Raw genomic sequence first — 7,506 nt, 5'->3', positions numbered from 1 at the left:
TTCAGTGACGAAAATTTTGACACCATAGAACAACCAGTGACGAAAATTTTGACACCATAGAACAACCAGTGACGAAAATTTTGCACTATATAAGAAACAGCGAAGAAAACTTGGAACCATATAACAATCAGTGACAAAAACTTTGACACCGTGTAACAAATAGTGACGATCCTTTTGTCACCATATAACAAAGAATGATAAAAATTTGGACAACGTATCACAAAGAGTGAAGAAAATTTTGAGAGCATTTAACATTGCCGAACATTTTGAGAGTATGCAACAGTGAGGAAAGTTTTGACACTAGATAAGAAACAGTGACGAAAATTTTTATCCCAGATAGCAAAGTGATAAAAATTCTGACGGCAGATGAGAAACAGTGACGAAAATTTCGACAGCATATAACAAACACAAAATGATTAAGTGAAGTTAACAGTTTTTGCGTGTTTCTGAATGTCTAACGGGTGTCTTCCACTCTGTAATCGTTTTAGTTTTAACACACGACTTCAGATCAAAATATAGGCCTGGCTCGGGTAAATATCCTCTTGGTTCTAGAGCCGGAGGGATTATCCAAAAGTGATGAGAAGAGATCAGATAGTTTTAATTTGTCCCTGGTTTAGATGTACTTGCCTCATCTGTGATGCCTCAGTCTATATGAATCTTTTGCGCTCTCACACATACTGGATGCTGCGGTAAACGGGAGGATCACTGGTGTTCGATTGATGGTTTTCTTCTTTCTTCTTTTCTTTTTTCGCTCATGATTATATTGTCTTCGATTTTGGATTTTTATTTTAATGTGCAATATTTATGTTATCACAACTGTCAGAACTGTCTAAAATAAAAGTCATAAAAATGTGGAATATTTATGCTGTCAGGCTGTCACAATTGTGTAAAATAAAAGTCATAGAACGTTTTAAAACATGAAATAAAAGTACACTTCTTTAAAAAAGAAATATAATAGTTAAAGTGATACGACATGGATTGTTGTTGTTACAGAATAGCGGGCGAAAACTCCCCGTTTATTCAGAACAATAATTTTTGACATTACTTCTGGACAAAAAGTATCTTCATAATGTAGAAAGTGACAAGTGTTGATGGTAGTGTGATCGTGTCAGTGAGGAAAATTTTGACACCATATAACATACATTGACAAAAATTATGGCACTAGATTAGAAATAGTGAAGAAAATTTTGATAGGAGATACGAAACAATGACGAAAGTTTTGACACCACATAACAAACAGTGACGAAAATTTTGACACTAGATAAACAGTGACGAAAATCTTGACTCCAAATAACAAACAGTGACAAAAATTTTGGTAGGAGTTTGAAAATACTGACGAAAATTTTGACTCGAGATAAGAATCAGTGACGAAACTTTGACACCAGACAAAAAAAAAAAAAAAGTGACGAAAATTTTGAAATCAGATAAGAAATAGTAACGAAAATTTTGACATCATATAAGGACAGTGACGAAAATTTTGACACCATTTAATAAACTGATGAATAACAAAGTGACGAAAATATTGAAACCAGATATTTTCGGTTTTGGATTTGTATTTTAATGTGGAATATTTATGTTGTCACAACTGTCAGAACTGTTTAAAATAAATGTCATAAAAATTATTTTAATGTGGAATATTTATATTGTCAGGCTGTCACAACTATCTAATATAAAGTCATAAAAAATTTTTTAAAGTGAAATAAAAGTACACTTCTGTAAAAAAGAAATATAACAGTCGAAGTTATACGACATGGATTGTTGTTCTAGAATAGCAAACGAAAACTCTGCATTGATTCAGAACAGTCTTTGAACAATAATTCTGGAGAAAAAATATCTTCACAGCGTAGAAACTGAGATGGGTTGATAGCAGTGTATTCATGTCAGTGAGGAAAATTTTGACACCAAATAAGAAGCAGTGCTGAAAATTTTGATACCAGACAAGAAACAATGGCGAAAATTTTGACACCAGATAACAAAGTGACGAAAATTTTGATACCAGATAAGAAAGAGTGACGAAAATTTTGACAGTATATAAGAAACCGTGACGAAAATTTGAACACTAGATAAGAAACAGTGACGAAAATTGTGACACCAGATATCAAACAGTGACGGAAATTTTGACATCATATCAGAAACAATGACGAAAATTGTGTCACCATATAACAAACAGTGGCGAAAATTTTTAAACCAGATAACAAAGTCACGAAAAGTTTGACAGAATATAAGAAACAGTAACGAAAATTTAGACACCACATAACAAAAACTGACAAAAAGTTTGAAGCCTGAAAACAAAGTGACAAAAGTTTGACACCTGATAACGAACAGTGACGAAAATTTTCAAAGTTTTCGTCACTGTTTCGTATCTGGTGTCAAAATTTTCGTCACTACTTGTTATATGGTGCCAAAATAAATGTTAAACAGTTGTAACAGCCTGACAACATTTGTTATCTGGTGTCAAAATTTTTGTTACTTTGTTATCTGGTGTCACAATTTTCTTCACTGTTTGCTATGAGGTGTCAAAATTTTCGTCACTCTTTCTTATATGGTGTCAAAATTGTTATCACTGTTTGTTACGTGCTGTCAAAATTTTCGTCACTCTTTCGTATCTGGTGTCAAAATTGTCCTCACTGACATGAGTACACTGTCATCAACCCATGTCAGTTTCAGCATGGCGAAAATATTTCTTCTCCAGAACTATTGTTCAAAGACTGTCCTGAATCAACGCAGAGTTTTCGTCTGCTATTCTATAATAAAAACATTCCATCTCGTATAAATTCAATCATTATATTTCTTTTCTACAGATGTGTACTTTTATTTCATTTAAAAAAAAATATTTATGACTTTTATTTTCGACAGTTGTGACAGCCTGACATCATATGTATTCCACATTAAAATATGTTTTATGACTTTTATTTTAGACACTTCTGACAGTTGTGAGAACATAAACATTCCACATTAAAATGCAAATCCCAAACCGAAGACAGCACAGTCATTAGCGACAGAAAAAAAAAACAACAAATAAGAAGAAAAACCATTAATTCAACAACAAGTGTATCAATTGGTCGCACACCACAGGGCGCAACGGAACCTCTTGAAGCAAGCCAACACGCTCGTGGCATTACCGCGGGCAATAGTGATGCTAAATTGTTGGAACAGTCAAGCACTCTTTCGGTCAAGCAGCACGATCAGGCGAGTCGCTAACGATGAAAAGGACTTCGTAGTGAGCTGCCCAGCCCTTCCAAATGTCTCAGACGTCAAAGACTGAACAAAGTGGTTCACCGACAAATCCCGATACTTGAAGACTTTGTTCTGTTCGGCTACTGAAGCAGTGACCCTCACGTTTACCGCAGCAATGAGAGAGAGCAAAGGAGTCATATAGATTGTAGCATACCAGATGGGACACCTACATCTAATCCAAGCATAGATTAAGACCATCACTTCTGGATAATCCCGCCGGCTCCAGAACCGAGAAGTTATTTACCCGAGCCAGGGGCATGTTTTGATCTGAGGTCGTGTGTAAAGCGATTAGAGAGTGGAAGACACCCGCTAGACATTCAGAAACACGCAAAATCTGTTAACTTCACTTAAACATTCAGTATTTGTTATATGGTGTCAAACTTTTCGTCACTGTTTCTTATATGGTGTCTGACACCAGGTAAGAAACAGTAACCAAAATTTTGAAACTAGATAACAAACAGTGACGAAAATGTTTACACCAACAAACAAACAAGGACGAAAATTTAGACCCCAGATAACAAAGTGACAAAAATTTTGACAGCAGATGAGAAACAGCGACGAAAATTTTGACAGCATATCACAAACAGTGTCGAAAATTTTGACACCATATAACAAACAATGACGGAAATTTTGACACATAACAAATAGTGACGGAAAGTTTGACACTATATAACAAACACTGAATGTTTAAATGAAATTGACAGTTTTTGCGTGTTTTTGAATGTCTAACGGGTGTCTTTCACTCTCTAATCATTTTATACATGACTTCAAGTCAAAACATGGCCCTGACTCGAGTAAATATCCTCTCGGTTCTGGATTCGGCGGGATTATCTAGAAATGATGTGAAGAGACCAGATGGTCTTAATTTTCCCTGGCTCAGATGAGGTGTCTCATCTGGGATACCACAGTCTATATGAATCCTTTGCTGTCTCTCTCTCTCTCTCTCTCTCTCTCTCTCTCTCTCTCTCTCTCTCTCTCTCTCTCTCTCTCTTTTTCTCTCTCTCTCTCTCTCACATCCCGGATACTGCGATAAACGTGAGGGTCACTGCTTCAGTAGCCGAACAGAACAAAGTCTTGAAGTATCGGGACTTGTCGGTGAACCACTTTGTTCACCCTTTGACGTTTGAGTCGTTTGGAGGGGCTGGGCCACTAACTGCGAAGTTCTTGTCATGATCGTGGTGTCAGGGGATACTCAAAATAGTACTTGACTGTTCCTACGCCTTAGTCTCGCCATCACCCGTGGTAATGCTGCGAGCGCGTTGGCTTGCTACAATAGGTTCCTTTGAGCCTTGTGGTGTGCGATCAATTGATGCAATTGGTGTTAGATTGATGATTTTTCTTCTTTCTTCTTTTTTTTTTCACTCATGGTTATATTGTTATTGGTTTTGTATTTTTATTTGAATGTGGAATATTTATGTTGTCACATCTCACAGAACTGTCTAAAATAAAAGTCAAAATTTTTTTTTAAAATGAAAAAAATGTACACCTCTGTAAAAAAGAGATACAATAGTCGAAGTTATACGACATGGAATGTTGTTGTTATAAAACGGCAAGCGAAAACTCTCCATTAATTCAGAACAGTCGTTGAACTTTGAAAGGAATTCGGAGTAAAAAAAAATCTCCACGATGTAGAAACTGTGTCCACATATCTGGTGATAATGATACTGAACTTGTCCGGTTAGGGGACAGTGTTAGCAATTTTAATGTAATGTGATTGATATTTTTTAACATTAGACACCTTCATAACCTGTTGTTGCTCGGGACGGTTATTATGTTAACAATATGCACACACAATGATTATTTTTCACTTCTTTCATTATTGTTGCTGTTGTTATTGTTATTGTTGTTGATGTTATCGTTGTTACCATTTTCATTTCGTTAACATTTAACCAATTGAGAATTCGATTGTTTGATTAATTTTTCGGTCAATTAGGAGTTTGACAAACCTAGTTGATTGATTGAGCGAACAGATTAATCAAACACTAGATTAGTTAATTGGCTAAGTGTTAACCAATGTAATAATAATCATCATCATAATAATAATAATAATAATAATAATAGTAATAGTAATAATAATAATAATAATAATAATAATAATAATAACACCAGTAACAATAAAGTCTGTCCCATCAAAAGAAGAAGTGCAGGAATTTTGGAATAAAATCTGAGCAGAAGATAAAACATACACTGAAAAGGCCCCTTGGATTGATAGAATATCTACAGACTTAGACTTCTTAGAAGAGCAAAAGTAGGAGGGTATCAAGGTAGAGGATGTAAGATCTGCTCTCAGGAGGTCAAGCAAATGGAAGGCTCCAGGAAAGGATAAAATTCCTAACTTCTGGTTGAATGCCTTCGCAGAGAGCCATGAACTGCTAACAAAACTTTACAACAATGTTTTGCAACAACCAAGTATGATTCCCTCTTGGCTAGTTAATGGTGTAACATTCCTACTTCCAAAAAATGAAGAAAAATTAACCAAAAAATTATAGACTGATAACCTGCTTAACAACAATGTATAAAACGCTAACGTCTGTCTTGACTGAATATACCGATAGTTTTTTAAAAATAGAAAGTGGTATATTCCCTAATGAGCAAAAAGGAGGTAAACGTGGGTCCTATGGTTGTAAAGATGAGCTACTCATCAATAAGATGATTTTGGAAGATTGTCACAAACGACACAAAAACTTATCGATAGCCTGGGTAGACTATAAAAACGCTTTTGATAGTCTACCACGTAGCTGGATTAAGAAATGTTTGGAGATGTATAAAATAGCACCTACTCTGTGAAACTTTTTGTCTGTAAGTATGAGATCATGAAGAACCACGTTGACTTTGAACATTGACAATGAATTTCTTAATCCTGGAGAGGTAATAATTTCATGTGGCATTTTCCAAGGTTACTCTCTATCATCACTCCTCTTTTGTCTAGCCTTAATACCTCTCTCTCGAAATTGCTCGATGATGTACAATAAGGCTATAAAATGTTTGATAAAAATATAAATCATCTCACTTACATGGATGATTCAAAGCTCTTTGCAAAAAATGACCAACAGCTACAGGGCTTACTAGCAATTGTTAAACAATTCAGTGATGACATCAAGATGCAACTTGGCTTCGATAAATGTGCAAAAGCTACCTTTATCAAAGGAAAAATGACAGAAACATCCAATGTTTATCGTGACCAGCAGAATATCATAAAGGAGTTAGAACCAGTGGTGAGCTACAAATACTTAGGGGTATTTGAAGGGGACGGAATCAAACACTCAGTGATGAGTATACAGTACGTTTCTCTGCCCTAGGTGTCAGGAAGACAATCGGCAAGAAATGGAAACGGATTTGAAAGAAGATGATAATGAAAATGATAATAATAATCCTTTCTACTATAGGCACAAGACCTGAAATTTGGGGGAGGGGATAGTCGATTACATCGACCCCAGTATTTGACTGTTACTTGATTTTATAGAGTACGAAATGATGAAAGGCAAAGTCGCCCTCGGCGGAATTTGAGCCCAGGACATAGCGACGAGCGATATATCGCTAAGTATTTCGACCATCGTACTAACGACTCTGACAGCTCGCCTTCTTATATAATAATAATAATAATAATAATAATAATAATAATAATAATAATAATAATAATAATAATAATAATAATGACGACGACGACGATTATGATGATGATGATGATAAATGAAATGGAACTAGTGCACGTGTTTATCATTGGCATAATGACCCTCCCGAGGTACAATAATATCTGTTCCAACTTAAGGCGGCGAGCTGGCAGAATCGTTAGTACGCCAGGCGAAATGCTTAGCGGTATTTCGTGTGTCTTTACGTCCTTTCAGGGTCGATAAAATAAGTACCAGATGAGCAGTGGGGTCCATGTAATCGACTTATCCCCTCCTCGAAATTGCTGGCCTTGTGCCGAAATTTGAAATCATTATTTCAGAGATTTTTGGACTTTCGGAAGGTACGTTATTTTCCGGCTAAAGACTCGACAGAATACTTGCAACAGAGTGAATAGTTTAAAAGGTAATCAAGGAACGGGTACTGGCCGTTGTTGTTTCTCAACCCAGGTGTGATGGGTTGCCTACAATCCTAGAAAGAAACAAGTAAAAGATGAAAGATAAAAAGCCAAGGTTATTAGTTAGTTTAGGTTAAGAACGGTCTTTGTTTAAGTCCTTGGTCGTAGTAGGTGACTTGGCTATTGTATTGGTCACATTCAATAGTAGACGGATACACTCACACACACACACACCAGCATCTGAT

This window comes from Octopus bimaculoides, chromosome 22, assembly GCF_001194135.2.
Source record: "Octopus bimaculoides isolate UCB-OBI-ISO-001 chromosome 22, ASM119413v2, whole genome shotgun sequence".
In the NCBI taxonomy this organism is placed as follows: domain Eukaryota; kingdom Metazoa; phylum Mollusca; class Cephalopoda; order Octopoda; family Octopodidae; genus Octopus; species Octopus bimaculoides.
Note: the sequence above shows the minus strand (reverse complement) of the source record.